This window comes from Neofelis nebulosa, chromosome 4 (assembly GCF_028018385.1).
Source record: "Neofelis nebulosa isolate mNeoNeb1 chromosome 4, mNeoNeb1.pri, whole genome shotgun sequence".
Taxonomy (NCBI): domain Eukaryota; kingdom Metazoa; phylum Chordata; class Mammalia; order Carnivora; family Felidae; genus Neofelis; species Neofelis nebulosa.
This window is the reverse complement of record NC_080785.1, coordinates 122,547,233-122,572,775: the sequence shown is the minus strand read 5'-3', so window position 1 is coordinate 122,572,775 and position 25,543 is coordinate 122,547,233. Positions and strand designations below refer to the sequence as shown.

Below are 25,543 nucleotides of genomic sequence, written 5' to 3'. Positions count from 1 at the left end.
TTTCTTATCCATTCTGTTACCCCGTGTCTTTTGATTGGAGCATTTAGTCCATTGACATTTAGAGTGAGTACTGAAAGATATGAATTGAGAACCATTGTGTTGCCTGTAGAGTTGATGTTTCTGGTGACGTTCTCTTGTCCTTTCCAGTATTTGTTGCTTTTGGTATTGTTTTGTTTTGTCTTTTCTACACTCAGAGACCCCATAAAATATTTTGCAGGGGTAGTTTAGTGGTCATGAACTCCTTTAATTTTTGTTTGTCTGGGAAACTTTTTATCTCTCCTTCTATTTTGAATGACAGCCTTTCTGGATAAAGAATTCTTGGCTGTATATTTTTTTAGATACAGCACATTGAATGAATCCTGCCTCTCCTTTCTGGCCTGCCAAGTCTCTGTGAATAGGTCTGCTGTGAATCTGATCTGTCTTCTTTATAGGTTAAGGACTTTTTTCTCCTTGCTGCTTTCATAATTCTTTCCTTGTCTGTGTATTTTGTGCATTTGATTACGATATGTCTTGGTGAAGGGTGGTTTTTGTTGAATCTAATGGGAGTCCTCTGTGCCTCTTGAATTTTGAGATCTTTGTCCTTCCCCAGATTAGGAAATTTTCCTCTATAATTTGCTGACATAAACCTTCTGCCCCCTTTTCTCTCTCTCCACTTTCTGGGACTCTTATGATGTAGATGTTGTTCCTTTTTAATAAGTCACTGACTTCCCTAAGTTTTGTATCGTGCTCTTTTGCCTTAGTTTCCCTTTTTTTTCTTCTTCTTCATTATTCTCCATAATTTTGTCTTCTATCTTCAGCCATCCTTGCTGTTGTGGCATTCATTTGAGATTGCATCTGGGTATAGCATTTTAAATTTTGTCCTGACTAGCTTTTTTTGTCTCCACAGAAATGGATTCTATGCTTTTTTTCAACCCCAGCTAGTATTCTTATTATCATGGTTCTAAATTCTAGTTCACATATCTTGCTTATATCTGTGTTGATTAAGGCCCTGGCTGTCATTTCTTTTCTGCTCTTTGTTTTGGGGTGAATTCTTTGTCATTTTGGAGGAAGAAAAAAATTAATAAAATAAAAATTTAAAAACTAAATACAAAACACTAAATCAAATAAAGGAAGCTAGATCCTAGGTGTGTTTTGGTCTGGTTGTTGAAATAAGCTTGTTAGAGAAAAAGGCAAGAAATGAAAAGAAAAAAAAGGTAAGACAATATTTAAAAATAAAAATTATATAATAAATTAGAATAAAATGAAGTAAAGCAAATAAAATAGATTAAAATAAAAAAATAAAGTAAAAATATAATTAAAAAATTAAAAAAGAAAATAAAAATAAAATTTTCTCTTTCTGTATCCAAGAAAAAGAAAATAAAGAAAAAAGTTAAAAACAGAAGCAAAAAAAAAAAAAAAATGAACTGATAAATGAACCAGGAAACAGAATAGTTCCCTGAATGAATGCATGAAACCTGAATGAAGTTATATCCAGTTTTCTTGGAACTGAAACTAACCAGTACTCTATAGTCCATACACTAAGCAGGGGGAGGGACTTGTGTTGGTCTTCTAGGGGATATGATTGGAAGGCACAGTTGGGTGGGGCTTGATGTAATGGCTCCATTCTCCCCTAGGTGGTGATGCTTCATGGACTGGGGTGGATCAGTGTGGTGCATGGGAAAGATAGAAATGGCTTTACCCAACTCCCTAGGCTCTGGCACAGGATCTTTGGGCTCTAACCACCGTGCCATCAAGCACCTTTCTTTTGTCTCAGGCCTCTGTCAACTCTTTGTCTCTACTCTGTCTATATCCAAGTCATCCACCTGTGAGGCAGCACCTCCCTTTGGAGTTTTATTTCAGTTGGGGTTGTGTTTCAAACCCCACACTTTAGAGACCCCCACAGCTTTGACCTGAACTAACTCTCCTTGGGAGGGTCTCACTGAGCAATGACCTGGTGACAGCTTGCCCCAGAAAATGTTCATGTGATTGTGCAGTGGCAGAGGTTCAGAGACTATGGCAAATCACAACATACAGCCCATGCCGGGTTTCACCACACTCTGGCATCTTTATCCCAATACTGGCAAATGTGCCTGCTCCCCATGGTCCACTGGGACCTTTGCCTGTTGGGAGTCTCTGTGGCCTCTACCAAACACTCTCCAAGTAGAGGTACCACATCTCCCCGTGTGGCAGTAGACCCCTCAGACCCCACTGCGTGCTCCTGGGGATTCACGCTCCTTCCTCACCAGAGCACTGGAACTTGATAGTCTGCATTCCATTGTTGATAGAGTGCTAGTGGCATTGAAACCCTCTCATTTCTTCCCGTCAGTGGTCTCGGGGAATGGATTTCTTGTTCAGTCCCTGCAAGTGTTTTCACTCTGTCTCCCTCTTGCTCTCCAGCTACTTTCAGGGGAGGTGTTTGCTTACACTCTACTGATGTGCTGTGCTCTCCCCCTTTCTCTGTCCTCTCTCTGCACACATAGCTCCCTGCCCTCTGTGGCTTTTCTCTCCCCCATTTCACCTCTCTGTACCTTGTACCTGCTGAGTTCTGTGGCTCAAGTTATGCAGACTGTTGTGTTAATACTCAGATCAACTTCATAGGTGTGCAAAATGGTTTGGTGCTGATCCATCTGCATTTCAGGGACAAGACAAGCTGAGGGTTTCCATGCTGCTCCACTATCTTAACTGCCTCTTCCAGGAAGGAGTATCTCTAAAGCTCCTCCAACACAGTGCCAACTTCATGCCAACATATCCACCATCTGCAGTGGGAGTGGTCAGTACTGTTGCTCCCTGCTCAGCAGTGCATGTTTGCATTAGTTTTTTTTTCTTTTTTTTTCTTTTCTTTTCTTTTTTTTTTTTTTAGCAGTTTGATCCATCCATTTAAGGAATATTTATTAAGCACCTGTTATGTTTCAGACCCTATTCTTAAAAACAGGGGTTTGTGGTGGGAATAAGGCCAAGTTCTTGCTTGCATTGAACTCATTTTCTAAAAGGGAGAGTGACCATAAGCAAATAAATTAATAATTTACATCAACCTCATAGATAAAAAGCAGGATTGCAAATAGCTGTTAACTGCAGTAAGTATTGGCAGACTGGCATGGCATGGGGTTCTGGTGAAATCTACCAGTTTTCTCTGAAGACGTTTTTAGACTCTTGAGTAAAACGTACTATTTATTTGGGCCACTTTATTCTGTTTTGTAGCCAAGCATATTCATTGACTAGTTTACTGTTTTTGTTTACTTAATCCCTTTAGGATTTGTAGTCCCTTACTATAGGTGTTCAAATTGGCGAGGCATTTTTATTCTTCTTACCATTTCAAAGAATATAATAATTTTTATGCCACAAATGCTTTTTGTTTTTGGGAAAACAAAGATTCAGTAAAGGATAGTCACTGTTACTTGAGATTTTTTTCATGCCATTTTTCTCTCTTTGTTATTTCTTTTTAGTAGAGGTAATAGTAAAGAAGCAGTGGTACCTTCATGTTATCTTTCATAATTGTCATTGTGTTGTTAGAAAATAAAAATGAGATTTCTGGAAATGCTAAGCACTTTAAGTATTCAGAGCATATATTTAACATAATAGATATAATAAAAGATCTTTCTCTTGAACTTGATAGTAATGAGAGCTACACTAACTGATGTTAAAGGTGTGTGATAGTTTCTGTGCAAGGCAGATAAGCACCCAAAAGGTTCTGGTGTGTTTTCAAGCATGCATTGTGAAGCCAGGCTGCCAGGTACAAATCATGGTTCCACCTGGAACAGTTTTGTGACCTTGGACAAGTTACATCATCTCTCCAGGCCTCTGACAACTCCCAATCTATGGATTGGAAGGATTAAATGAGTTAATATATGTAAAACTGTTAAAACCGTACCTGGCTCATAAAAAGACCCAATACGTTTTGGTTATCATTATTACTAACATTATTATTATATTGTTTTATCACTGTATTTCTGAGAACTGCTCTGACATTCTTGGACCAGACGAGCTATGTATTGAGGCCACTTTCTTGCTGAATTTTGTAACTAAACACATTCGTTAGTTCTGTTCTGAAACATCCTAGGAGATATGATTTTGATCTTCTCTTTCCTTTCTTAGAATATTCATGTAATGTCTCTTTTGGCTACAACAGTATTCTCCTTCCATATCCTAACACAGGTAAGTATTACACTCAGTTACTTAGTCTTTACTCTTGCCCACTGTCGTGGTTCATTGCCTACCTGTTGACCTCTACTGGGTGACCACAGTGGCCTCCCTCAATATGCAACTGAGATCTGCTGAGATGGTCATGTCTTGTGATTAGTACATCTTACGGCATTATAATATTATTTGTACCTTACTAACATTAGCATCCTTCACCATTTTTTTTAAGTTTATTTATTTATTTATTTATTTTGAGAGAGAGTGAGTGAGCAAGAGAGCACATGCATGGGAGAGGGCAGACAGGGAGAGAGAGAATCCCAAGCAGGCTCTGAAGTGTCAGTGCAGAGCCTGACACTAGACTCGATCTCATCAACTCTGAGATCATGACCTGAAATCAAGAATTGGTCACTTAACTGACTGAGCCACCCAGGTGCCCCTGCTTTACCAGTTTTCCAATTGTCCAGTGTCTAGAAACACTTTGAAACATGTATCGTTATTGAAGTGAATGAACGTTTTGTGTGTTGGGAAAACTCTTCCTCATCTTAGGCTCACAAAAAATTTCCCAGGTGTTTCTTTTTATTTCCCTTTCCTCTCTTGTACACATTCTGTGTTCAGCAAATCTTGGACACGTTGGCAGGCTGAGTCAGCCTGTGGACTGGTGATTCTCACCTTGGCTATACATTGGAATTACCTTCAGAAGTTTAAAACATGGTGAAATTGGAGTACTAGCCTCAAAGATGCTGATTTAACTGGTCGGGGGGGGGTAGTTATTAAAGTATGGTTTTCTATTTTAAGAAGCCTTCCAGTTTATTCTGATGCGTGTTAAAATTTAAGAACCAGTGAACTTGGGTGTAAGCCTGATTGTAAGGCCTTCTAATGGTTCCTGTGATGGTTCTACTGCAGAGCCTATGTTGACAACCATTATAGTGGCTTCCTCTGGATGATGAATCTTTTTTTTTTTTTTTAAATTTTTTTTTTTCAACGTTTTTTATTTATTTTAGGGACAGAGAGAGACAGAGCATGAACGGGGGAGGGGCAGAGAGAGAGGGAGACGCAGAATCGGAAACAGGCTCCAGGCTCCGAGCCATCAGCCCAGAGCCTGACGCGGGGCTCGAACTCACGGACCGCGAGATCGTGACCTGGCTGAAGTCGGACGCTTAACCGACTGCGCCACCCAGGCGCCCCTGGATGATGAATCTTAAGAAATGTTAGCTTTTAAAGATTAGTCAACCTTTTAATGACAAGTGTTCTATATAAATAAAAGTAAAGCTTTCATCCTTTTGTAGGCTCTTACTAGTGGACATATGATAGGTTGAGATACCAAATCATCCCTGAGGGAAGCTCAGCTTTCAGTTTTCGAAGAAAAGACAGCTTTATTATTGATCCCTTGTGTTTTCTTTTGGAAAATTGTATATTATTGATAAAGCTTTGGCATGGGATATTGAGTTAGGCCTATTCTTGCATTTCACTGAGCTCCTAATTAAGCCAGTTTATATGAAAGACTTGACAGACGAGACTTGGAGTTAAATGTATTGATTTGCGTATTGATTTTCTTTGAATCTGGTGGTTGCCACTGTATATCACACCTGACTGGAATCTGCTTTGTTTTGATAAGAAAGATAATTCAGGCAGTTGGGTTTATTGCTTAGGCTTTTAAATTGCAAAATAAAATAAAAGTTGTCAACCATTTTCTTTTATGGCTGTTGGAGGAAAGGTTCAGATTAAAGTCACTAGGATGATGTTGGCAGGATGTATCTATTTTTCCTGGGTTCAACAGTACTGTTCATCTCTTTAACATCCACAGATAATTCTATAGCAATGCTTCTTTACTTTAACATACTTATAATCAACTGGAGGGTTTGTGAAAGCGTGAATCACTGGATCCCACTCCAGGGTTTCTGATTCAGTATGTCTAGAGTGGGACCTGGGAATTTGTGTCTGACAACTTCCCAGGTGACATGGCTCATTTTGGTAGTGGTGGTAGGGGACCCACTTTGAGAACTGTTCCAGAACATTTTACATTATATTTCATAGTACAATATTACATAGGGTATATTATATAAGAGACACAAATCATTAAAATTACCTTTACATACATCACTTGGCAGTTTGTTTCATCCTAGGGAGTCGGAATGCACTAGAATAATTCCAAAACGTTTGCTCTCAATACCAATTTTACACTCTTCTAATTCTTCCTGTAGCTCTGGAGCCCATAGAAATACATGGAAAACATAGATCTACCTAACTGAGATTTGTGAAACTTTTCTGACCTCACGGTGTTTATACATGTAATGGGAATATTGTCTGCAATGTTGAAAGCCTAATTCAGAGGATAAATATTTATGGAATTTGATGTTAGTGCAGCACTGGGTCCACGTGATAGTAGCTTTCTCAAACTTTTCCCAGTTGATACACCCAAAGATTTATATCTTGTAGTGAATATTTTTCCGGGTCCTTGGCATCTATAGTTGGGATACCAAAAATTAGGTTGTAAAAATTTCCATTGCAACTGAATGCTTCCAGATATACAAGAATACCATTACACCATCTCACAACAAGCATTTGTACATAAAAATTCCCAGTTACTTAAGTCTTTTAAGAGAAAAATTGAGATTCCTCTATCTTACATACTAACTCCACAGACCCTACAAAACAGTGCACTACCAAGAGGAAATACACTGTGTCCAGAACTGCTAAGATCCCATTTTAGAGAAGGCAAATAGCCACCATGAACATGTCTCTAATAAGCTTTAGTTAAGGATGTACAGAACTAAAGGTAAAGATATCTTATAGAGAGAGGCCGGTTTGTATACCCCACCTGTTGGGAGATGATTCTGGATGGGTCTTTAATGATTCTGCATGCTTGTACTTGTCTCTGTGTTGGGTTTAACTGTTCCAGACTAACTTTTTAAGTATATTTGAATGGTGACCAGCTTTGGAAGACAGAGATAGTGTCACACTTTGGATCAAGGAGAAAGCATTGTTGTTGCCCATTATAAAAGATTTGGGTTCCCTAAAGCTCAGCACTTCTTGCCTTATAATAAAACTCACCATTTGGGCAAGTGCCACTGGGCCATCTTCATATCACTCCTTTGGAATTAGGGTTAGGGAAATGCTGTGAAATGCTGACACTCTACTGCTGTGAGTAATAAACTGTCCTTCATCACTCACCTTGGAATCCTGTCTTCCACTAGCATCCATATAGCTGTGGCAGGCTTGTTCTTAATGTGCAAGCAGGGAAAATACCAGACCTTTTATAATTCTTGCCACTGCTTTCCCTCCGTTGAGTCTCCATCATAGTTCAGTCATTTTTTTTTTTTTTTACATGCTTTCTTGGAGCTCTGTTCTTTGCCTTCAGACCAATTATTTTCTTAACTGTACATTCTGCACATTAATTAGTATTTGATTCATATTTATCTTCTCTGCTAGACTTCATGAAACAAGGGCTATGTACTTTGTTTTAATTTGTTTTGTTCACTTTTGCAACGTGAGTGCCCTGCATAGAGCTTGGCGCATGGACAGAGTTTAACCAATATTTATTGAATGAAGGAAGGAATTAAGCCTTGTTTGGTTGTTGCTTCAAGTTGGATTCCCTGGAAAGAGACTGTGAGACAGAGATAAGCATGCAGGGTGTTTGTCAGGATCAACACCAGCAGAAGGAAGGAGAAAAAAGCAGGACTGGGCAACAGGATTCACTCTCAACATATTCTCACCCAGTCTGTCAGGAGCTACCCCCAGTGTTGTCCTGAGTTGAGGCAAGGGGCCAGGGGCTTTATAGCCCTTCATTGACCATCTCTCTATTAGATGTGAGCTTCTCTGGGTAGGGGATGGAACTATGGATGAGGCCATTTTCTTTCTTTCTTTTTTTTTTTTTTTTTAATGTTTATTTATTTTTGAGACAGAGACAGAGCATGAACGGGGGAGGGTCAGAGAGAGAGAGGGAGACACAGAATCCGAAGCAGGCTCCAGGCTCTGAGCTGTCAGCACAGAGCCCGACGCAGGGCTTGAACTCAACGGACCGTGATATCATGACCTGAGCCGAAGTCGGACGCTTAACCGACTGAGCCACCCAGGCGCCCCTGGATGAGGCCATTTTCAAAGAGGACTGATAGTCCCAGATCATCTTCTAGTAACATTCCAGCATCTGGGGGAATAATTCTTTCACCAGTGAAGGAAATCTAGCATCCCTGTCACTCAGTCCACCACGGTCCCCTTCAGTATGTTCATGTTTTTGGTACAAGAGTGAATGTAGAGATGATCTTTCTCTTACTATTGTTTAGTGTAGCTTTTGTGAGCTTTTCAAGTGTGGGTATGTACCTTATTCATTGTTGCAATCTCTAGTTTATTTCAAGAAGCCCACTCTTTGTCCCATGGAATGTTAAGTGGCACATTTATACTGAAATGCATGCTGGGTGTTGATATAAAAACCTATTTGAGAACTTGTCCTTGAAGTTTCTTAAGACCACTCTCATGGAGGATAGTTTTGACATAAAGGGAAAAGGACTCGAATGTTCATTTCTATTTCTTCTTCACATGAACTCTGTGTTCCAAATACCTTGAAATCTCCAGAGAGGATCTGTCTCTTTCATGCATTTAAACTCTTGCATGTGCTGTTTTCTTGGACATAAATGGCACTGTCTCCATCTTGCTGCCTGTACTCTTTGCTCTCCACTTCTAAGCATGTTTTGGGACTGAACTCAGATGTGGCATCTTTTGCCCAATATAGTCTGAATTTCTCCCTGACTCTCCCCTCAGGCTTGTTTGTGCTTTCAGTGTTTTGTTGACACTTCCCCTTAGCAGTTTTCACTTTGCTGTGATTTCCTTATGTCTCTCTCTATTATGGAGCTGAGAGCTGCTTCTGAGCAGAGACTATATGTTATTCACGTATCCTCAGACCTTATCACAAGCTCCAGCACCAGTAGTGTGGCTCGTAATGACTCGTTCTTGCTAAATGTTAAATTGTAAGGAATTTTGAGAGGAGGCTGTTAAAGACAACCATTACTAAAACTTTAATGGCAGAAAACTATAATGAAATTCTATTCAAAGACAAATATAACAAATACTCAAAAATCTCCACTTCCTAATTGTTTTTCTACCTTTTGCTGTTATCCTTGCTCTTGAAATCATTTATATGTAAGTTGTTTGCAGTGGGGATACACTCTATAGTGTTGTTCATTGAACGTCTCTTAACAATTCCATGTTTAGTGACTTTTCACTGGTAGCTTGAAATTGGCCATGGTGGAGGAATTCACCGTGGAGACCAGCAACTGCTACATACCAGAGCTCTGCTTCATTCATACCTGGTTTGTGAACATTCCCAGGCAAACCCCTACTTGGTACAAAGGTGGTTCTTGATAAATACCAGCTGAAGTTTGGGGGAAAAGATTTTGGAAAACTTCATTTAAGGTGGGCATGAGATTGGCAGTTATGGAAGCCCAGATGAAGATAGGAAGAAACCCATGTGTATCTGGGATGGTTAAGGATTGCCCCTACAGGGACAAGGTCATTGTTGGCCATTGTGATTACTGTTTTCATCCTACCTACAGTATTTTCTTTTCTTTTCTTTTTTTTTTTTTTTTGTAAGTAAGCACAGTGCATGGGAACTGGTGTGTTTGAAAACACATTCTTCAGGGGTTGCCTCTCGATATTCAGTTTCCTAGTTACTTCAAGAAGCTGGTGATACCTGCCATAGAATGTTAAATGAGGGAGAAAGAAATTGTTTTTTTTAATGTTTGTTTATTTTTGAGAGAGAGAGCATGAGTGGAGGAGGGACAGAGACAGAGATGAAGACACAGAATCCAAAACAGGCTCCAGGCTCTGAGCTGTCAGCACAGAGCCTATCGTGGGGCTCAAACTCGGGAACAGTGAGATCATGACCTGAGCTGAAGTCGACGCTTAACAAACTGAGCCACCTAGATGCCCCCCTTTTTTTTGTTTGGTTTTAACTGAAACCTCAAGACCTAGGCCCTGAGCAACTGCCTGCAATTTTAATTGCAAATATTCATTTTGATTGCCATATGGCTATATCATGATATATGTTTACTTTTTGTAAATTCCTTGAATGTGACATTCATGGACATGACAGATAGGGTTAGTGGTGCCATTATCTACATCACGGTGCCATTATCTAACATGACAGATAGGGTTAGTGGTGCCATTATCTACATCACGGGAGAGGGAAAGTAGATATCAAGGGCTGCATCTGCAAAACCTGGTGAATGGGGAAAGTAGGAAAAATTATTTAGGATTCTGGCCAAAATGTCAGGGTCTAAAGAGGAGGGTCTGGTGCAGGAGGCTGAGGTGGTCGCTGAATCTCTGATTCATTTAAAGGTGGGACCTCTCCATCTTTCCTTATATTGACCCAAATGAGACATGTAATTTTATTTTTTTATTAAAAAATGTTTTTAATGTTTATTCATTTTTGAGAGAGAGACAGAGAGTCAGCGAGTGAGCATGAGTCAGGGAGGAGCAGAGAGAGAAGGAGGCACAGAATCCAAAGCAGCTCCAGGCTCTGAGCTGTTAAAACAGAGCCCAATATGGGGCTCAAACTCATGGACTGTGAAATTATAACCTGACCCGAAGTCCGGCACTTAACTGACTGAGTCACCCAGGCACCCTGTAATTTTATTTTTAAAACAAAAAGAGGTTTTGTTTTCTTATTAAAATATAAATCCACCATCCTTGTAAAAAGAAATGATAAAGACAATACAGAAAGGAATAAAGAAGGAAGTAGAGAAATAAATCACCAGATATCCTACCACTCTCATAATTCTTTAAACATTTTGCTATTTATCTTTATGGATTTGAAATATATCCTTGGCTCCACCAGTCATAAATATTGGAATGATTTTTTAAAAATTATTTTATTTTTTAAATTTTTATTATTTTTTAAATATTTTTAAAATTTTTATTTATTTTGAGACAGATCATGCAAACAGGGGAGGGGCAGAGAGAGAGAGAGAGAGAGAGAGAGAGAGAGAGAGAGAGATGGGGAGAGAGAATCCAAGGCTCCATGCTGGGTGTGGATCTCACAACTGTGAGATCATGACCTGAGCTGAAATGAAGAGTCAGATGCTTAACTGACTGAGCCACCCAGGCACCCGAAGATTGGATTGAAATTTATTTTCCACAATTTACATTAAAAAAATTAGATTTCCTTGCAGTTCCTACATGAACACTTATTTTTATTTTTAATATTTAGTTATTTAGTTATTTTAAGGGAGAGAGAGAGAGAGAGAGAGAGATAGATAGATAGATAGATAGGGAATCCCAAGCAGGCTCCACATTGCCAGCACAGAACCCAACACAGGGCTTGATCTTGCGAACCAGGAGATCATGACCTGAGCCAAAATCAAGGGTCACATGTTTCACCAACTAAGAAAGTCAGGCACCCCCCACCCTCCCTGCACATGAGCATTTTAACATTATGTTTTTTAACACATTAGCCTCTTGGAGGTTCTGATGTGGCCTGTAACTCCACTGAAATGCATAGTTCATTATTTGAATGACTTACAAGCGGGTTTGGAAAGACAACTACCTTTGGTACCATGGGAAATTATGACAGCACATTGAAGAGGGAAGGAAAATGTGGGGATCATTGGCCCTTAAAATTCGCAGAAATCTTGAGAGGAGAATGAAACTAGCAATATGACTGGGATTTATTCTTCAGCAGACATTTGTAGTGATGCTGTGTCAGGCACTGGTGTCCCAAAGGTGAATAAGACATTCACTGCTCTCACTCTAGTAATGGACACAGCTGTCCACATAAATAATGATGGGACATGATAATTGCTCTTTGGGGGATTTTAAGAAGAGATCTATGGGACCATAAGGGAAATGGTGATTAATTCTTTTTTTGGAGACACTAGGGGAATATGTCAGTGATATCCTTCTCTTGGCAAAATAAAACCTCAAACTTAAGAAAAACAAAGTCCAAGGACTCAAATACTGTCATTAGAAAGAGGATTATTATCCCTGTTTTCAGTATCTCTTTCTCAGGGAAGGATATTTCTGCAACCTCTTCCCACATGATGGCAAAAATGATCTACCCAGCAGGGTGACTCTTGATTAGATTTTTAAAATTCATGCCTATTTCCTAGTAGTGTGGAGGAGTCCTAGATGGAATGTACTCTGTACCTCTGGTGACACATGTCCATTTGTGAACCAGTCTTTGTGTCCAGGATGATGCCATGCTTGTTGGCCTAGTGACCTCTCTTGTAACCTCCCCTGAACCCTCTATGCTGTAAGTCAGGGAAGGATGTGTCCTGAACCAGGAGGAGTAGATGCTAACAGATGGCCATTACAGGAAGGGCTCACTGGGGAAGTGACAGTTGATTCACACACTTTGTAGCATGACTAGTAGTTTACCAGATAAAGAAGAATGGAATACCATGTACAAAATCCAGGTGTTTTTAAAGGTTTGAATCTCAGGGGAATGATGTAGGTATATCTGAATTAGGGTATAGAAAAGAGAAGGGTGTGGGGTGAGGCCAGAAACAGAGGTGACATAAGTCCAAATTGTGAAAGGACTTCTAGACTACAGTAAGAAGTTTATATTTATCCTTCTAGGCATGAATAAGCCAATGGGAGCTCTTAGCATGGCTGAACGATATGGTTGGCCTCGACAAGTTGGAAGACAACTTGGGTGAAAAGATGAAAGATGGATTTCAACGAAGAGCGTCTGGTTTTGTCAGAAAAAGGTAGGAGTATGTTAGCTTAGGTTGGCATACTGTGGTTGCCAGCTCCAAAATGTCAGCCTGGGGCAACTGGCTGAGAAAGGAATGCCAATGGGTCAGTAATATCTGTCATATGAATGACACATAGCATGGTGGCACAATCTATATACTCGATGGCTCCGATAAGACTATGGCCAATGAAAGATTATTAAAGTCTGTCTCCCCTTTTCTTTCCAAAACAGAGAATTTTTTTTTAATACATGAAATTTATTGTCAAATTGGTTTCCATACAACACCCAGTGCTCATCCCAAAAGATGCCCTCTTCAATACCCATCACCCACCCTCCACTCCCTCCCACCCCCCATCAGCCCTCAGTTTGTTCTCAGTTTTTAAGAGTCTCTTATGCTTTGGCTCTCTCCCACTCTAACCTCTCTTTTTTTTTTTTTTTCCTTCCCCTCCCCCATGGGCTCCTGTTAAATTTCTCGGGATCCACATAAGAGTGAAAACATATGGTATCTGTCTTTCCAAAACAGAGATTTTCTTAATAACTTGCATGTCCCTTATTTAGTCACTCACTCACTCATTTATTATTACTATCATTACATTATTTGTTGACAATAGACTGGAGTAAATCATATTTTAATATGTCTTCCTTTATCAGTGAAGCAATGAAACACTGCTATTTGATGTAATATAAACATAACGCAATTTTTAAAGTAAGAAATTCCTGCTTGAAAGTGTCTTCCTAAGAGGGTTCTGGAAACTGAACATTGCATAGTATTCCCTGTGGTCCCAGCTCTCGCTTGCCCCCTGCTCTTCTGTCTTCGGTTATAAATTTTCATCTCATTTCTCTGGGCTTGAATTTTAAGGCATAATAATGGATGGTGTTAGATTGAACTGCCTCTTTTTAGGTTTTCTACTCTTAGTATATGGATGAATAGATTAATTTATAGTGCTATTAATCTGTTACCCTTCACTAGCCATAAATTCAATTTCATACATTAAGGTATGGCTCTAGAGGGAATAGGATAAGGAGATTTCAGAACATGAATAACAAGTTATTAAAGTTGGAGATGAATGTGTGAATGACTCTGAGGAACAAGATTAACTAATGGGTTTTCCCGGGTATTTTTAAATGGATAGCCAATTAGTACCCTGTTTAAACACAGGAAGTAAGAAAGCAGTACAAACAGATTTTTCAAGACCTGATCCCTATCTAGCTTTTGAACGTCTTCACATGACATCAGTCCACTTCTACTTTGTGCCCCTGAAACTCCAAATTCTATTCATAGTTCTTTTGAGTGTGCTATGCTGTTTTAGAACTATATGTTTTTATTCATGCTGTTGCCTCTTTCTGGCATGATTTTCTCACCCACTTGGCCCATGTTCATTTCCCAAAGCCCAGTTGGTTTTCTACTTGTAGGAAGCTTTCTTCACTGCCCCCCTCCTTTCTTTCTTTCCTACACCTTAAAGATCCATTCTTTCACTCATACCGCTTGATTGCAATTATTTGTTCATACAGATGTCTTCCCTACTTGGCTGTGAGCTCATTCACAATATAGATCATATTCTACCTTGGCATCCTGGTATGTAGCAGAGAATCAGTAAGTGCCTGCTGGATTGATTTGAATGCCAACGTCACAGGTATCTCAGAAGACTCACAAGCCTGAGTATACAGGGTAAGGAAAAAATTGAGATTAGCTCTACTTTCCCAGCCTTCTGATGCCAGAGGCATGAAAGACCTCAAATATGAAAAGGTTTCTAATTTGAGATGTTCCAGTGGAGTCCATTTTCCTCTTAATTTATTTTTGGCTGATTTGGAAAAAGCTAAGTTACTTCTGAAATTGAACGGAAGATCAAGTGTGTTATTCACTTACAGAAACATCTTCCTCTTCCTAACTACCTGGGAACATGTGCTATCTTTGCTTCTCATTGCAGGGGTGGCCCAGGGTCAGAGCCTTTCATTTCCGATGCTCTGTGTATAGCCTCCAGTGGATCAGATTCTGCTTGCTATTCCTGGCGATGTTTTATTCATTAGAATGTTGCCAAATGGAAATTACCTTCTGACTGCTAACAAGCTGTACTAACGTGAACCTTTATATATATTTATATATATATATAAAATTATGTATATATTTTATATATTTATATATGTTATATAATTATATATACAAATAAATTATATATATTTTATATATGTGTAAATTATATATATATTTTATATATTTATATATACATATATAAATAAAGCTAGCCTAAATCAAGGTGCAAGGATAGAGCCATCTATTTGTCTACTCCTGTCTGCAAAACAGCATTGGACAGAGCTCTTGCTTGGTGACACCTCCCTGTAATCAGCACTTCCCTGACGCTCTGTTCCTTTACCCTGCTTGACTTGTCTTCATGGCTCTTATCACCACCTGACAGATTTGTTAGGTTATTGGCCATGTTTTCTCCTAGAGTACATGCACCATAAGAACAGGAGTTATGTATTCATTGCTGTATCAAAGCCCCTAGAACCATGCATGGCACGGAGTAGGTGCTTGATAAATACATGTCAAGTGAATGGAGGATGGGACTTCTCACCAGTACTCGTAATGCCCTCAACATGTGTCAAGCATCGGGGTGAGCACTTGGTATACGTTCTTTCCTGTCCTTCTCACACCATCCAACCAGGAGGGTGTTGTGCCATTTCCACTTACCCTGAAGCAAATGAAACTTAGAGCTAGCAAAGCAAGGTGCGCGAGGTTTCACAGCTTTTAAGTGGTGATGCTGAATGTTGTCAGAGCCCATGTGGTTAACCAGTATGCTGTTTGTGGTGGGTGCGTCCAGGTTCTCTGTCCAGTCACTGGAGTTAAGTGGTGCTGTTTCTTGTGCAATATTCTGTCATTTAGGGTCTTGGGAATCCGTGTGTGTCATTCTGTGTCATTTGTCTAGTCTTTTCCCCCATAAAGATAATAATTGCTAAGATATAAAATTTTTAAGGAACTTAAATTTTAAGGATTTTATCAAGTCCTGTATCTGGATGATCTAATTTGATCTTCCACCCTACAGAAGAGGTATTATTATCTCCCTTGCATGGATGGGGAGAGGAGATTCAGATAGGTTAAGTGACTTACCCAAAACCACATTGCTGACAAATGGCAAAAGCTGGGACTTGAATGCAGCTTTCCTCTTTCCCGTGCCTATTTGCTGACCTTGAACTCTGTACTCTTTAACCGGAATTCCCTGTGTGATATTATACATGCAGCTAGAAGAACGTACTAGTGCATCCCTAAGCTGTATATTCAGAAACTGCACAATGGGAAGAAATAATCTCAGGGAGCTTTGTCATGGGTGAGTCACGTGTGGAGAAATAGGTCCATGTTCAGGAGATAGATTTTAAGGGAAGGTACCAAACCAGAGAACTTTGTATGCAGATGGGAAGGATGAGGAGCTTAGAAGCCCTTTACTTGAAGATTTTTTTGGGCAGGGTAAAGATGTTTACCTTTTAGAAGGGAAAACAGAGGCCAGAAGCACATGATGGTACACAGGTGGGGTAGGAAGCAGAGTTGGACAGGAGAGAAGGGGCCACTTTGCTGTTTATTAGGAGGAAGCATATCACGGTGGTTATCAGCCTACATCCTGGGCTTAAATGGTCTAGGTTTATGTCCCACTTTATCTTCCTACTAGGTGCTGTCCTTGGGCAACTTATTTCACCTCTGTTTCTTTTGTCTTATCTATTAAGTGAGAACAGTCTTACTTCCCTTACCTTGTTGAGATGAGAATTGGGACAATGTATCGAAAACCCTAGCACAGGGCCTAGCACAGAGTAAAATTCCATTAAGTGTTGGCTGTCATCATTGTTGCTAGTCATGGTTTCAAAGTGTCATGGACTGAGGCTCCTGGTGTGCCAGTGCTGCTAGGGGAAACTCTCACTTACCTGTTTCATTGGCTTCATTCTTCAAAAAGATACCTGAGCCCTACAGAGGACAAAGTTCTGTCTTGAGGCTGTATAGGGGGTTATCTGCAGGACCAAGGCTGTTACTTCGCTCTTCTAACAAATACTGTCTAAGGTTGTTTTAAACAACTTTTTAAGTGTTTATTTTTGAGAGAGAGAGAGAGAGAGAGTGCACGAGCAAGTGGGGAAGGGGCAAAGAGAGTGGGAGACACAGAATCTGAAGCAGGCTCTAGGCTCTGAGCTGTCAGCACAGAGCCGGATGCAGGGCTGGAACCCTTGAATGGTGAGATCATGACCTGAGCCAAAGTCGGACACTCAACCTACTGAGCTACCTAGGCACCTCAAGGTTTTTCGTTTGTTTGTTTGTTTTAAACATGGCTGGTGGCTGTACTAAGCACCAGCTCTAGGACAGTAATGCACTGCCAGCCCCAGGGAGTAGGCCCTTGGGTACACCTGGATCACCAGTCCCTCAGCACCGTTGGAGACAGGTGAAGCAGAATGGTATCAACTGCTCTATGCTTGTCTTGCCAGTTCCACCACAAACTAGCAGAATCTGAACCACTACTCCCCAGCTCTCCTGCCGCACCCCAGCTCTTGCCACCATCATCTGCATGGTTACAGTAGTCTGCAGACTACTGTTCCCTGCAGCTAGTTTTTCTCCCATCAGCTATTCTCCATGCAGCAGCCAGAGGGATCTTGTGGCTATAAATTTAATCATGCTTCCCACTCTCACCCTGTTTAGCTTCTTCCACCTGGCTCATGTTATACTTGAAACCAAATCAAAATTACTCAATATCGTCTTCCAGATATTATAGGATCTGCCCTTGACTTTTTTTCTGATGTCCTCTCCTTTCACTCCCACTCATTCTCAACCTCCAGCCACACTAGCATTTTTCCTATTCTCAAAGGTACCAAGCTAGTTCCTACCACAGGACCTTTGCATATGTTCTTCCTCCAGATATTTGAATGGATGGCTTCTCTTTTTCCATCATATTTCAGCCTAACTTCCCCTTCCTTAGTGAGGCCATTCCTATGGTGGCCCTGTCCTCCTCTCTCTCATCCTGTTTTATTGTCTTCATGGTGCAGACCTAGTTTCTGAAATTATCCTTATGTTTTTTTTTTTTTTCTAAGCAAGTTCTTTTACACTGGGGTCTTTTTACTTGTTTGCTGCTATATCATAATTCCCAAAATGATGTCTGAGTTTTGGTAGATGTACTTTAAATATTTTTTAATGAATGAATGAACCCCTTGTAAATCAGGGCTTACTTTACCACAAGAGAGTTGTGTTCATAATATGAACACAGAGGTCCGCATCGGGGGAAGGAAGTTTGGGCCTGAACTCAGTTTTTATGGAGATTTAACTTCTCCATTAAGGAGGATAAATGTAGGTTCTTTGAAGCTTGGGGCACAGGGATCTGTTATTAGGAGTCTAGGAGGGCATTATAGCTAAATGTAGTGGGAATCCAGACATCAGCAGCTAGAGCTTGAGGTGAAGAAGTGGGAAAGTCAGAGAGGGGTCAAGGAGGCAGTTAATTTCTCATCTCTGCCAATATTTGAAATACCATAATTAGCCTCTTGTTCTTCCTTTGCAGGTGTATGTTCCTTCACTTTTTCTGGTAACAAAGTGGCAAAACATAGGATAGGGTTGGCCCCTGGAGCTTAATCTTTGCCTAGTTAATTTCTATGGCAGGGTTATGACCTTTCAAATGTCATCAGGGGTCAGAGTAAATAGCAGAAATGTATCAATTTACAGGTGGGGGGGGGGGTGAGCTGGAGAGCATGGGCCCAGTGCAAGGGGAGCATGCAAAACACTGCTGAGTCAGTAACCAGATTTGCTACTTGCCTGGCCAGTTTGAGAGTCAGAATTAAGAACATTGATCCTTCTGATTTTATGATGAAGTGTTTTGTTTGCTTGTTTGTTTTTTAAACTAGCCCATACTTTGTGGATTTGTAAATTTCCTTCATACAAACATTTGTTTGGCATATGTTAACTTAGAATCTTGGTGCATGACAAACCAAATTGTCATCATACATGTATCAAGAAGTTGGCTGGGTTTTTGTTTTTGTTTTTTAAGTGGAGTGAATCCTAATTACCCTTTGGTTTCATTCCTTCACCTAAGACTTACACTTAATATAGTGTGGTTAGTTAAATATCAGAGTTAAATATACATTGTTGGCTACTTTGTTACTTTTTCATTATAATGTGAATGATAGCTGCCCCGACCCAAAGTCTGTTTTCTTAGTATAACTTATGGATCTTCTACACAGGTGTTTCTATAGAAGTATATTAGAATAGAATAGGATATCTAGTGCTGTTTTAAAAGAGGCTGTAACATACCTGATTATTTATAATAGCAAAATGATTGTAGGAGCATGTCCACTTAAAAGAAGATTAGATTAAATTGCCCATTATTGTTTGATCACTTGGAAGAGAGAAAGTATATGAGAGAATTGACAGTAAATTTATTTTCTGGGAAAATTTTGGAGTCTGGTTATTTTCCTGCTCCAGGGGCGCCCAATGTAGAGAATTTAAAAAGATTAGCTAGAATTGTAGTTTGTAATGACAAATTCTCATCTATACTAGATAAATAACCTAGCTAGAGGATTTCAGATCCAGATAATTTGAAAGTGAAATAATACTCACTACCACTGGCATGAGTTAATCTCTGTTGGAGACTGCAATGCTGATGGAAACAGTCTTTTGTGTCACGGATCCACAAGGGCCTTAAGCAAGTCATTGGTTCTCTAGTAAACAACTCTCATTCTCTGTACAGATTCTAGCAAGAGACCTCCCAGGTCCAGTGTGAGTTACTGACCTCGTATAGACTTGTCCCCTGGGTACTACTTTAAATTTATCTCAGTCTGAGAGTAGCTGGGTTCTAATATCTAAGGGCTGTTGAGTAGCCTTTGTGAAATGGTGTGTGGCATCAGACCATTAGTGCACCGACAAGCTGTATATCAGCTAACCTCTATCACTACCTCTTTTCTCCCTCAAGGTTTAGAGACTGGGATGGAAGAGGGGAAATGAAAGTGGCCTTCCACCCCAAGAGTTCTCTTTGTAGTACAGTTAAGGCATAGTGGCAGGTAAAATAAACCTTGTGCAGTGTATATCTCTTCTGACAAGTCTTCACCTCTAAGACAGGTTCCTTTAAGAATCTTTCCTTATAATAGTAAACCATTTGGAACATCCTGGGTCTCTAGCCTTCATGCAAAGGGACAAGAAAGGTTGGGATCTACATCTGCATCTATATCATCTATATTCATACCTCTATCCTTTTTGAACATTCTAGTTTCTCACGCAGGAATGCTCTGTTTGATAAGCCACTCCTCTTTTGGAGCCTGTCTTCATCTGTCCTTTGCTGACTGACTATAATCACCTCAGGAGCATATGAATGAACTGTGCAGATTCTGGAACCCTGTCTCAGACTCGCTGAGTCAGAATCTCCCTGGCGAGAAGCTGAGGAGTCTGCACACTGGGAACAAGTGTATATACTTTGAGTTTGGTCTTCCCTTCACCGAGTTCTCATTCATCTCCTTCATTTGAGAGAGGTGCATATTGGAAAAAGGCTTTATTTCTGTTTTTATTTTCAGTGTGTCAGATGGAGCCGGGGCTAATGATGTTACTGAACTAATGCATTTGGAGATTGCTGGGTTCCATCACTGTGGGGCATGATGTATTGAGATTATGTTTCTTCGGTTTTAAACAGCAACATGACCTAGGGAAGGAGTGCAAAACCGGGAGTCTTTAGGACAGACAGTCCAGATTTGAAAACATGACCATTAGGGGTACCTGGTTGGCCTCGTTAGCTGAGTGTGCTACTCTTGACTTCAGCTCAGTCATGATCTCATGGTTGTGAGATTGAGCCCCATGTCGGGCTCCACACCGGGCACAGAGCCTCCGTGAGATTCTTTCCTTCTCCCTCCTTCTGCCCCTCCCCTGCTTGCATGCATGTCTGTGTGCACATGCTTTCTCTGTCTCTCAAAAAAAAAAAAAATGAAAACATGACACATGAAGTGGGCTGGGCCTTTTTTCTTGAGTGTAGATAGCACAAGGGCAGGAATGTTTAGAGTGTATCTTCAATAAATATTTGAATAAATAAGTGAATTAGTAGAGGACTCTCGTTACTGAAGAATAGTTCACTGGGGTTTGTGAGAGGATGCTAATGTTTTAGCACCCTTTTAGGGAACATGCTGCTATGGATTAAAAGTTTATATTCTCCCCAAAGTCTTATGTTGAAGCCCTAAATTCGAGCATAATCGTGTTCAGAAAGGGGGTCTTTGGGAGGCAATTAGGTTTAGATGAAGTAGTGAGAGGGGACGCCTGGGTATCTCATTTGGTTGTGTCTGACTCTTGGTTTTGGGTCAGGTCATGATCTCACAGTTCATGAGATCAAGCCCCATGTCTGGCTGTGTGCTGACCGCATGGAGCCTGCTTTGGATCCCCTTTCTCCTTCATAATCTGCCCCTCCCTCACTTGCACATGCCCTCTCTCTCTCTTAGTCACTATCTCATCTCTAAATAAATAAATAACTTAAAAAAAAAAACTTAAGAGAAAAGATGAGGTAATGAGAGTGAGACCCATTATAGGATTATTGCCTTTGTAGGATGAGTTACAAGAGAGAAGATCTCTCTCATTGCTAGGTCAAGATATAGCAAGATGTCTATTTGTAAACCAGAAAAAGAACCCTCACAAGCAACCACGTTGGCCAACACCTTGATCTTGAGTTTCTAGCCTCCAGAGCCATGAGACATGCAGGTCTGTTTCTTCACCCACTCATTGTATGGTATTTTGTTATAGTATTGCAAGCTGACACATGCTCATGTGTGAGGAAGGTCTTTCTGGAAAGATAACACCATTCTATGAGTCAAGGTGTGGGTCTGTCTTCTTTCTTGCTCAGTCTTGGGAGCCCGTGATAATCCCTGTCCTGTAGCAGGGGCGAGTTAGCAGTTAGTTGAATGAATGACTTCTATAGGTCTTGAGCCCAAGGGGGCAACTACAGTTTGGCAGACTCCTGGATGAAAAGAATGGCAGGGGCTCACTGTGAGCAGCAGGGGCATCTGTGTCTCCTGGACACTGACATGCTTGCTCGGAGCTTGGAAAGGGCCCTGATCCCAGCAGCTTGGCTCCTGGACACGCTCATCCAGGGTCCACCTGGAAAGTAAAAGGACTCTTGAAACTGAGGGGACATGTGGGGTGAACGGTGAGTCAGGCCAGCCATGTGGGTTTCACAGTCACCCTGATAAGTATGAGCTTTACCAGTGACTTTGCTGCCACCTTGGCTCCACCAGTCACAGACAGCACTTTGTAACCTTCCTTCTGGGGTCTCATTAGTTGAGGGAAAGCTTTTGTCTCTGCCAAGTCAGGGATGGCCTCTCCAAGAAGCAGGTTAATTAAGGTGGTGGACAACAGGAGGCGCCAATAAGAAAATCTTTTGGAGTAAAATGCTAGCAGCTTTAAGGGAGAGAGACGCCACTGGTGAAATATCAGGTCATCCCAGCAAGTCCAACCTTTGTCTCTTTATCTACAAAAGGAAGATAATCATATTGGTGACATCTGTCATGAGACCTAGTGAGGATTACTTGGGATTATATACATGGAAGCACTGGGTATATTAATGTCCTATACAAATGCTAGCTTATTCTGTTTACTTTCTGGCAGAGACCTACTATATGGTAAGCTCTCTGTATGGGGAAAAGTTTGATGTCCTGGTATCTAATTAGTCTCTACAGTATAAAATTTGGTTTTACATTTATTTATTTTTGAGAGAGTGAGACAGATTATAAGTGGGGGAGGGGCAGGGAGAGGAGGAGACACAGAATCAGAAGCAGGCTCCAGGCTCCTGGCAAGTGTTCAGCACAGAGCCCGTACTCTCTACAATATAAAGTAGAGAAAGGAATGTTTTAAGGGGGAAAAAAAGCAAGCAGAAAGTACTGGGAGAAAAACTGTTTAAAGGGGGAGAAAGAACATTTTTGGGCCGAGGAATTAAAATGCTTTATCGAACTCCCCTTTATTTATTGCTACATTATTTATAGTAGCCAAGAAATAGAAACAACCTAAGTGTCTATCACTGGATGAATGGATAAAGAAAATGGAGTGTACACATGCACACACACACACGCAAGAATATTAGCCATAAAAAAGAGATCTTGCCATTTATAATAACAAGGATGAGCCTAGAGCGTATTTGACTAAGTGAAATAAGTTAGAGAAAGACAAACACCATATAGTTTTACTTACACGTAGAATCTAAAAAACAAAACAAATGAACAGACAAATAAACAGAAGCAGACTCGTAAATACAGAGAACACACTGGTGATTGCCAAAGGGGCGATGAGTCGGGGATGGGTGAAATAGGTGAAGGGGATTGAGAAGTACAGACATCCAGTTATAAAGTAATTAAGTCATGGGGATAAAAAGTACAGCATATGGAATATAGTCCATAAGATTGTAATAATGTTGCATGGTGACAGATGGTAACCACACTTACTGTGGCGAGCATTTTGTAATGTATATAATTATCAAATCTCTGTACACCTGAAACCAAGAACATATTAGATGTCAACTTAGCTTCAATTAAAAAAAAAACACAGAATATTCTTCAAGGAGACACTATGGAGCTGGGCTTGGGAGACTGGATAGGATTTTTCTGGGGTGCCGAGACGTGGAGGGAAGAAGACCTTTGAGGAAAAGGGATCACCACCAGTAAAAGGGCCAGAGACTTCGAGACTGTGGAACCTGGCTTGGCAGTGGTGAGAAATCCACACAGGATACAGATGTGGGTGCAGCAGGAGATGAGACTGGAAAGGCAAACTGCAGCCAGATGGCGGAAGCCCTTGAGGCAGGTGGAGAGCTGATCTGTGTGTAAAGGGGGCCGTTAAACGCAGTGGAGGAAGGATGTTCTCTGACTCAGGCCATACCCTAGGAAAACAATACTGATGGGAGTAGGATAGAGACAGGGTGCTAAAAATGCACAGTTTGGTTTTCACCAACTTCAGAGGTTATTTTGAACCATAGGAAAATGAACAGGAAAGAACGCTTGGAATTTCAGATCTACTTCTGCAGAGGGATGAGAAACAAAATGCTTTTTGATAATGATCCAGGAACAGTTCCTATGACGGGAGCAGGTTCTTTGAACAGCCAGGCCAATTCAGATATAGTGGAATCTCCGGGCAGAGCACTTCACCATATTGCTAGTTCAGTGAAACTGTTTTTTTCCTGGGCATATTGCATTGTTTTGGTAACCCCTTGGAAACCTGGGAAAGTGGAGAGTGCAATAATAAACGCGAGACTTGCTCTTCACCACCTGTGTTAAAATGGGGGTTTCTGTGGCTTCATTGTTACCCCGATTTTCTGAGTTAAGAATAAATTATTTCACATATTAGAAGACTTCATGTTGCCCGCCTATAATCACATATTAAAAATGAACATTTTCTCATTTTGTTGCTAATGATAAAGCAACACCTTTTCAATGCAGAACGTTTGGAAAACAGAAAGGCGCTTTTACAAGATAACGATTGTTAATATTTTCCCTTAAATTCTTCTAGTCTTAAAGAGATACGTATACCAGATATATATGTATGTAGATACACATATGTTGGTGTGCCTGTACATCTGGATATGTTTATACAACATCAACTTTCTCTAAAGTTTCATGACATAATGTTTCTCTCTGTACCTGTTGTTATAAATGTATTTACACATATCAAGTTATGCACAATTTTTTTTTGTGTGTGTTCAGTTTTGTTCCCTTTTAAGTAGATTATGCACATTTTCTCATGTCATAAAATAGTGCTTCTATTATGTGCTTTGATGTTCAGAAAAGTGAGCCCCCCCCATCATGTGAAGTCTTTACACTAATTTATAGCACACTACACTGTGCTGTGACACAGTACTTAATAATTTCTTAGATTTTTAAAGAATTTTTATGCATATTATCTTTGGATCGAGGGGTTATCATTATTCCTGCTTAATAGATTAAAAGGTTGTAATCTCAAAAATTTGAGACTTTATCCAGGTTAAATAGTCAGTAACCTTGTTATTAACAAGGCCCGTTGTGAATAAGCCTTGAGTGTCTGAGAATACGACTCGAATCATAAAACAATTTACACCAGTGGTTAAGCACATGGACTATGGAAAAGACTTCCTAGGTTAAAATTCCAGCTCTGCCACTTACTTGGCCAAATTCCTCAACTTGTCTGAGCCTCTTGGCTGTGAAATGGGGATACTAACAAGATCCTTTATCACCTGAATTGTGGTGGTGAGTGAATGTACTAATTTATGAGCTGCTCTTAGACTCTGCCCAGCTCATGGCAAATACTGGCTTTATGAAAGACAGTGTTATTAAAACAGATAATTAAAACAGATCTTTTCTTTCCAATGTGCCAACTGTCTCTTTTTAATTGTCTAAACCTTAATCTCTTGAATTTGTTTATTTCATGTTCTCCAGCAAAGGTGATTTTATTTAAGACTCTATCTAAATGTAACAAAGGAAAGTTCATTCAAGGAAGGCATATGCACAGCTGTTACCTCCCTTCTGAGAGGGCTCATTTTTTTCCTAGAGGTAAATGAACATTTGACAAGAGAATAATGCAGTATTTTCCTTAGGATTGTTGCTGAAGCTGGAGGCAGTAGTACTTATAGGTTTTGCCTGGTGAAGGATCACACTATGGGGGCAATTTTTGGCTTGTTGGACTTTTAGTGTTGCCCCAGTTCCTGGCTGAGTTGCTGACACCCTTGGTTAAAATTTCAAAGGGGAGGCAGCTTTACTCCCTTGTTAATCAGGGTGTTTAATGCAAGAGATAATGATGTGATA

The 25,543-nt window shown here is 40.3% G+C and overlaps 1 long non-coding RNA gene across 1 annotated transcript in view; it reads left to right on the top strand.

The window, feature by feature from the left end:
* LOC131508453 (uncharacterized) overlaps nt 1–14,614 on the top strand; it is a 31,793-nt gene extending 17,179 nt beyond the window's left edge. Inside the window, exons 2-3 of the long non-coding RNA XR_009260026.1 lie at nt 12,685–12,815; nt 14,315–14,614. This is a non-coding gene — a long non-coding RNA (uncharacterized LOC131508453). The remainder of the gene's footprint in view (nt 1–12,684; nt 12,816–14,314) is intronic.
* The last annotated feature ends 10,929 nt before the right edge of the window (nt 14,615–25,543 follow it).